We start from the raw sequence: 9,148 nt of genomic DNA, 5'->3' as shown, positions 1-9,148 counted from the left end.
TCTACAGTCCATGCAGATGACTATTCGCCTCCTGGAGCTACTGGGGTTTGTGATAAATTATCCAAAGTCCCATCTTCTCCCAGTGCAGAGACTCGAATTCATAGGAGCTCTGCTGGATTCTCGGACGGCTCGTGCCTATCTCCCAGAGGCGAGAGCCAACAACTTGTTGTCCCTCGTCTCGCGGGTGCGAGCGTCCCAGCAGATCACAGCTCGGCAGATGTTGAGATTGTTGGGCCACATGGCCTCCACAGTTCATGTGACTCCCATGGCCCGCCTTCACATGCGATCTGCTCAATGGACCCTAGCTTCCCAGTGGTTTCAGGCTGCTGGGGATCTAGAAGACCTGATCCACCTGTCCACGAGTTTTCTCAAATCCCTGTATTGGTGGAAGATTTGGGCCAATTTGACTCTGGGACGCCCTTTCCAAATTCCTCAGCCACAAAAAGTGCTGACTACGGATGCGTCTCTCCTGGGGTGGGGGGCTCATGTAGATGGGCTTCACACCCAGGGAAGCTGGTCCCTCCAGGAACACGATCTGCAGATCAATCTCCTGGAGTTACGAGCGGTCTGGAACGCTCTGAAGGCTTTCAGAGATCGGCTGTCCCACCAAATTATCCAAATTCAGACAGACAACCAGGTTGCCATGTATTACATCAACAAGCAGGGGGGCAACTGATCTCGCCCCCTGTGTCAGGAAGCCGTCAGCATGTGGCTCTGGGCTCGCCGTCACGGCATGGTGCTCCAAGCCACATATCTGGCAGGCGTAAACAACAGTCTGGCCGACAGGTTGAGCAGGATTATGCAACCTCACGAGTGGTCGCTCAACTCCCGAGAAGTGCGCCAGATCTTCCAGGTGTGGGGCACCCCCTTGGTAGATCTCTTTGCATCTCGAGCCAACCACAAGGTCCCTCAGTTCTGTTCCAGACTTCAGGCCCCCGGCAGACTGGCATCGGATGCCTTCCTCCTGGACTGGGGGGAAGATCTGCTGTATGCTTATCCTCCCATAACTCTGGTGGGGAAGACTTTGTTGAAACTCAAGCAAGACCGAGGCACCATGATTCTGATTGCTCCGTTTTGGCCGCGTCAGATCTGGTTCCCTCTTCTTCTGGAGTTGTCCTCTGAAGAACCGTGGAGATTGGAGTGTTTTCCGACCCTCATCACACAGGACGAAGGGGCGCTTCTGCATCCCAACCTCCGGTCTCTGGCTCTCACGGCCTGGATGTTGAGAGCGTAGACTTTGCCTCTTTGGGTCTGTCGGAGGGTGTCTCCCGTATCTTGCTTGCTTCCAGGAAAGATTCCACTAAGAGGAGTTACTTCTTTCTATGGAGGAGGTTTGCCGTCTGGTGTGACAGCAAGGCCCTAGATCCTCGCTCTTGTTCTACACAGACCCTGCTTGAATACCTTCTGCACTTGTCTGAGTCTGGTCTCAAGACCAACTCTGTAAGAGTTCACCTTAGCGCAATCAGTGCATATCATTACCGTGTGGAAGGTAAGCCGATCTCAGGACAGCCTTTAGTTGTTCGCTTCATGAGAGGTTTGCTTTTGTCAAAGCCCCCCGTCAAACCTCCTACAGTGTCATGGGATCTCAGTGTCATTCTCACCCAGCTGATGAAACCTCCTTTTGAGCCACTGAACTCCTGCCATCTGAAGTACTTGACCTGGAAGGTCATTTTCTTGGTGGCAGTTACTTCAGCTCGTAGAATCAGTGAGCTTCAGGCCCTGGTAGCCCAGGCCCTTTACACCAAATTTCATCATAACAGAGTAGTCCTCCGCACTCACCCTAAGTTCTTGCCAAAGGTTGTGTCGGAGTTCCATCTGAACCAGTCAATTGTCTTGCCAACATTCTTTCCGCGTTCTCATTCCTGCCCTGCTGAACGTCAGCTGCACACATTGGACTGCAAAAGAGTACATAAGTACATAAGTACATAAGTAGTGCCATACTGGGAAAGACCAAAGGTCCATCTAGCCCAGCATCCTGTCACCGACAGTAGGCCAATCCAGGTCAAGGGCACCTGGCACGCTCCCCAAACGTAAAAACATTCCAGACAAGTTATACCTAAAAATGCGGAATTTTTCCAAGTCCATTTAATAGCGGTCTATGGACTTGTCCTTTAGGAATCTATCTAACCCCTTTTTAAACTCCGTCAAGCTAACCGCCCGTACCACGTTCTCCGGCAACGAATTCCAGAGTCTAATTACACGTTGGGTGAAGAAAACTTTTCTCCGATTCGTTTTAAATTTACCACACTGTAGCTTCAACTCATGCCCTCTAGTCCTAGTATTTTTGGATAGCATGAACAGTCGCTTCACATCCACCCGATCCATTCCACTCATTATTTTATACACTTCTATCATATCTCCCCTCAGCCGTCTCTTCTCCAAGCTGAAAAGCCCTAGCCTTCTCAGCCTCTCTTCATAGGAAAGTCGTCCCATCCCCACTATCATTTTCGTCGCCCTTCGCTGTACCTTTTCCAATTCTACTATATCTTTTTTGAGATACGGAGACCAGTACTGGACACAATACTCCAGGTGCGGTCGCACCATGGAGCGATACAACGGCATTATAACATCCGCACACCTGGACTCCATACCCTTCCTAATAACACCCAACATTCTATTCGCTTTCCTAGCCGCAGCAGCACACTGAGCAGAAGGTTTCAGCGTATCATCGACGACGACACCCAGATCCCTTTCTTGATCCGTAACTCCTAACGCGGAACCTTGCAAGACGTAGCTATAATTCGGGTTCCTCTTACCCACATGCATCACTTTGCACTTGTCAACATTGAACTTCATCTGCCACTTGCACGCCCATTCTCCCAGTCTCGCAAGGTCCTCCTGTAATCGTTCACATTCCTCCTGCGACTTGACGACCCTGAATAATTTTGTGTCATCGGCGAATTTAATTACCTCACTAGTTATTCCCATCTCTAGGTCATTTATAAATACATTAAAAAGCAACGGACCCAGCACAGACCCCTGCGGGACCCCACTAACTACCCTCCTCCACTGAGAATACTGGCCACGCAATCCTACTCTCTGCTTCCTATCTTTCAACCAGTTCTTAATCCATAATAGTACTCTACCTCCGATTCCATGACTCTGCAATTTCTTCAGGAGTCTTTCGTGCGGCACTTTGTCAAACGCCTTCTGAAAATCCAGATATACAATATCAACCAGCTCCCCATTGTCCACATGTTTGCTTACCCCCTCAAAAAAATGCATTAGATTGGTGAGGCAAGACTTCCCTTCACTAAATCCGTGCTGACTTTGTCTCATCAGTCCATGTTTTTGTATATGCTCTGCAATTTTATTCTTAATAATAGCCTCCACCATCTTGCCCGGCACCGACGTCAGACTCACCGGTCTATAATTTCCCGGATCTCCTCTGGAACCCTTCTTAAAAATCGGAGTAACATTGGCTACCCTCCAGTCTTCCGGTACTACACTCGATTTTAGGGACAGATTGCATATTTCTAACAGTAGCTCCGCAAGTTCATTTTTTAGTTCTATTAATACTCTGGGATGAATACCATCAGGTCCCGGTGATTTACTACTCTTCAGCTTGCTGAACTGACCCATTACATCCTCCAAGGTTACAGAGAATTTGTTTAGTTTCTCCGACTCCCCCGCTTCAAATATTCTTTCCGGCACCGGTGTCCCCCCCAAATCCTCCTCGGTGAAGACCGAAGCAAAGAATTCATTTAATTTCTCCGCTACGGCTTTGTCCTCCTTGATCGCCCCTTTAACACCATTTTCGTCCAGCGGCCCAACCGACTCTTTGGCCGGTTTCCTGCTTTTAATGTATCTAAAAAAATTTTTACTATGTATTTTTGCTTCCAACGCTAATTTCTTCTCAAAGTCCTTTTTTGCCCTCCTTATCTCCGCTTTGCATTTGGCTTGGCATTCCTTATGATCTATCCTGTTACTTTCAGTTGGTTCTCTTCTCCACTTTCTGAAGGATTGTTTTTTGGCTCTAATGATTTCCTTTATGTTACTGTTTAGCCACGCCGGCTGACGTTTAGTCTTTTTTTCCCTTTTTTCTAATACGTGGAATATATTTGTCCTGAACCTCCAGGATGGTGTTTTTAAACAGCATCCACGCCTGATGCAAGTTTTTTACTCTGCGAGCTGCTCCTTTCAGTCTTTTTTTCACCATTTTTCTCATTTTGTCGTAATCACCTTTTCTATAGTTAAACGCTAGCGTACTTGGCCTTCTATCTGGAGCGGACACAGCCCAACAGACAGTCCGCCCAATTGTTTTTTTTTTTTTATCCCAACAGGAGGGGAGTGGCTGTGGGGAAATGCACCATATCCAATTGGCTAGCAGATTGTATTTCCTTCACTTACGCCCAGGCTGGGCTGGCTCTTGAGGGTCATGTCACGGCTCATAATGTCAGAGCCATGGCTGCGTCAGTGGCCCACTTGAAGTCAGCCACTATTGAAGAGATCTGCAAAGCTGTGACGTGGTCATCTGTCCACACATTCACATCTGATTACTGCCTGCAGCAGGATACCCGATGCGACAGTCGGTTCAGGCAGTCAGTGCTTCAGAATCTATTCGGGGTTTAGAATCCAACTCCACCCCCCTAGGCCCATGTTTTATTCTGTTCCAGGCTACACTCTCTGTTAGTTGGATAAGTTGTTAGGTCAATCTCAGTTATGTCCTCGCCGTTGCGAGGCCCAATTGACCATGTTTGTTGTTTTGAGTGAGCCTGGGGGCTAGGGATACCCCATCAGTGAGAACAAGCAGCCTGCTTGTCCTCGGAGAAAGCGAATGCTACATACCTGTAGAAGGTATTCTCCGAGGACAGCAGGCTGATTGTTCTCACAAACCCGCCCGCCTCCCCTTTGGAGTTGTGTCTTCCCTTGTTTTGTCTTGCTACGTATGGGACTGACGAACACGAGCCGGTTCGGGCTGGAAGACGGCTGCGCATGCGCGGTGCGCATGGGCGCGCAAGGACTAGCAAAGGCCTTTGCTAGTGAAGTTTCCGACTGGAGGGGCTGCCGTGGACGTCACCCATCAGTGAGAACAATCAGCCTGCTGTCCTCGGAGAATACCTTCTACAGGTATGTAGCATTCGCTGCGGCACCTAGATTTAGGCACCATATATCGAATACGCTTGGTTGATATCCCAGTGCCTAAAACTACGTGCATACATTTACACCAATGAAAACATGGCGTAAATACTGGCGCGTTGAATTCGGCACACTGGGTCATATTCTATAACTACGAGCATAAATTTTGGAATGCCCACGAAACATCTGTTTACCCACCCATAACCACGTCCCTCTTTTACTGTGCGCCCTAGAAATTAGGCATACTGCATTATAGCATACGTTTAGTCAGTTGTGTGCATAAATTCTAATTATTGCCAGTTAGTGCTCACTATTGCTTAAGTGCTGTTAAAAAACGCTGATTGTTTTGTTAAGCCAATTAAGTTGCACCCGTTGTTACAGAATACACTTGGATTTCAGCGCAGATCTCTAGGTGCGCTATATAGAACCCAAGGGTTTGCGCTAAGCAATAATATTCAGCGTTGAGATAACCGCTATCTCGCACTGAGTATTAGTGCTTAGCCAGCTAAGGGGTCCTTTTACTAAGGTGCACCGAAAAATGGCCTGCGCTGGAGTAGACGTATGTACTGGACATGGGCAGGTCCATTTTTCAGCGCACCTGCAAAAAAGGCCTTTTTTTTGGCCGTAAATGGACGTGCGACAAAATGAAAATTGGCATGCGTCCATTTTGGGCCTGTGACCTTACCGCCACCCATTCACTTAGCGGTAAGGTCTGCATGATTGTTCATAAAATCATTTACGGAGATGCCCCGACCTACATGCTAGACCTAATGGACCTGCCACCCAGAAACGCTAAAAAATCTTCCCGCACCTTTCTCAACCTACACTTCCCCAGTTGTAAAGGATTAAAATACAAACTAACACACACACGACCAGCTTTTCTTATATGGGCACACAGCTGTGGAACACACTTCCAACTCACTTGAGAACAATCAACGAATTAATTAACTTCCGCAAATCTCTGAAGACATACCTCTTTGATAAAGTCTACCACGAGAACCCATAACTAACTATAACACAACACCTATCCAACTTTACTCAGAATGTATCTTTCTACAACTGCTTGACCAAATCCTCTTGTCTTCCTTGACTTCTTTGTAACACCAATTGTATTTTTCATCCAGGTATGGTGATGCCATAACAGGTCTTTGTAAGCCACATTGAGCCTGCAAATAGGTGGGAAAATGTGGGATATAAGTGCAATAAATAAATAAATAACCAGGCAGTAATCGTCAGCACGCATACAATGCCGATTACCGCCTGGTTAGCACCACACGCTAGAAATGTTCTGGGGCACGTAGTGGGCACGCGTAAAAAAATGAAATTACTGCCCGGGCTATGCGGTAGCCGGGCGGTAGTTCCAAATTGGCACACGTTGAGCGCGCGCAGGTGCTTAGTAAAAGGGCCCCTAAGTGCAATTTAACTGGCCAGAAGCCATTCCTGGGCAGTTAAATAGCACTGAATATCGGGCCCTTTGTTTTCAGGATGTTAAAATGGATATCTATGATACAGTGGCTTAAGGAATAATGTCAAAGCTAGATTGTCCTGAAAGACAGGCTCATTTGTGATCCTCAAGGCCGGAGCTGTGCATTTCTTTTTCAAGGCTTACATCTAATTTTTCTTTTTGTGTTTCCTTTTTTCATGTGATGTGAATTCCTAGCGCCATGCCCTCTGCAATTTCTCAGCATGCCCCTCTGTCCCTGAGACCCTTAACCTGTGAGGAAAATGAGAAGTCACAGGTGAGGCACTCGGGAACTGTGTGACATGCGTCTTCTCCTCATCTGGCAGTGAGGTTCAGAGGCCAACCCATTGGGGGCGTTCCTTTGGCAGCCATGACGTGCTTACAGGATATGGCCTTAAGGGCATGTGGAGTGGGGGAGAGCTTGGTCTAAATCAGAATAGGAGGGTGAAAGTACCAAGGGACAGTAACTATTGAGCTGCATTTCATAAGGAACAGGCCGATCCAGCCCTGGTTTTACCCCCAGTGAATCTTAGGAGAAATTGCAACTATCAGTTCAGAGATGCAATGGAGTAAAACCAGGAGCGGATCAACATGTATTGGGAGTTGCAGTCACTTTAGACCCCTTCCAAGTGAAGATCCTGATCATATAGAATAATAGAGACACATGTATTCCACTGGGTTTTATTTTATTTTTTTTAAATCAAGGAAGAAAGCACGGTTTGCCTGCCCCTCCCTATAATTCTCTTCTAACTGCAGTGCTAGCAAAATAAGCTTTTGAAAATTGTGATATGATATTTTGATTTGTCTGGAGTATATATATATATATATATATATATATATATATATATATATATATATATATATATATATATATATATATATATATATATGAAGTATCACGTCATACCTTGTGTAATAAGTTTATCTTGTTGGGCAGACCATCATCTACTATGGTACTATCTTGGTATTGGCTCTACATTTTTAACCAATGGATTGATCCAGTGTATTAAGATGTTCTGAAGAATCTATATATTCATACATACACTAGGAGAGGAAGGGGAAACCCAGAGAGGTCAGCCTGGCTAACCCTGCTCTTAAGGTCTTCCTGCTAGTTAGGGGGTGGTTACCAGGTCCTCACACCTTAAGTTCAATTTTATTTGACATACCGCCTATAAAAATAATGAGGTCAATATTTAACTGACTGTGGTCAGCGTTTTTTTGGCCGCTGGCAGCAGTATCATCAAATATTCAGTGCCAGGTCATATCCAGGGACCAACATTGAACATCCAGTTGTACACAGCCAGATAACACTTATCCCGTTAAGTGGAATATTCAGAACTTAACCAGATAAAGATAGGACTGTGTTTTATGCAGTCCTACTTATCAGGTGAGCATATACGGTAAAGTGCTGAATATTGGCACTTAATCGAATAAGTGCAGGAGTGGAGGAGTGGCCTAGTGGTTAGGGTGGTGGACTTTGGTCCTGGGGAACTGAGGAACTGAGTTTGATTCCCACTTTAGGCACAGGCAGCTCCTTGTGACTCTGGGCAAGTCACTTAACCCTCCATTGCCCCATGTAAGCCGCATTGAGCCTGCCAAGAGTGGGAAAGCACGGGGTACAAATGTAATAAAATAAAAATAAATAAATAAGTGCTGACTCCACCCCTGGACTGCCCTCAAAATAACTGTTTTTAGCATTGATGCTAACTGGGTATATTCAGCATCTCTATCCGGTTAAGCACCACTGCCTATACCCAATTATCCACGGCCATGTGATTTTAAAATGGCCAAGAGCCTCTCCTGGCTGTTTAAATCGCCTTGAATGTTGACCCTAACATCTAAGTGGTTTACAAAATCATAAATGAGCTTTCAAAGGCAACAAGTGGCAGACAGAAAAAAAGTATTGACTGGAATACATAATCACTGGGTATTTCAAGGTAGCATCCACTCATCTTCAGTATAAAAGAACTCTGGCTCATAGCCATTGCTATCAAGTATTTTGCTCCATGCTCAGGACTGCTATGGGGTTATAGTCTTATAAACCAGCCAACCATTGTGAATTCTTCTCCCACCTTCTCCATGTCCCTGTCATACGCCTACTTGAGAGCTCCCAAACTGTTCCCTTATTCACCTACAGCAGAGATATTCAACGTTTTTTATCTCAAGGCACACTTACATGGCGCTAAAATTGTCAAGACACACCCCCACACATGGTCCAGCATTTTATCTTCTACCCCCACACACACACACACACACACACACATGGTCCAGCATTTTATCTTCTTCCCCTCCCACCCCACCTGCACCCCCACATATAGTCCAGTATTTTACTTTTTCTCCCCCACCCCACCGAGTTCAGCATTTACCTTCTCTTTCTCCATCCTCACAAATAGTCCAGCATTTAACTTCTCTTCCCTCCACCCTCAGAAATAGTCCAGCATTTACATTCTCTTCATATAGCCTGCTCATGTCAACCCTGGAGCATTCTATCTGACACGTCCCACCTATATGAAAGAAGTTACATCAGAGAGAAGGATCCAGGGTTGATGGGACCAGGCTGTATGAATCACTGCTCCCTTCCACTGACCACTAGAGAGCAAGAAAACT

Source organism: Microcaecilia unicolor, chromosome 8 (assembly GCF_901765095.1).
Source record: "Microcaecilia unicolor chromosome 8, aMicUni1.1, whole genome shotgun sequence".
NCBI classification, from domain to species: domain Eukaryota; kingdom Metazoa; phylum Chordata; class Amphibia; order Gymnophiona; family Siphonopidae; genus Microcaecilia; species Microcaecilia unicolor.
Note: the sequence above shows the minus strand (reverse complement) of the source record.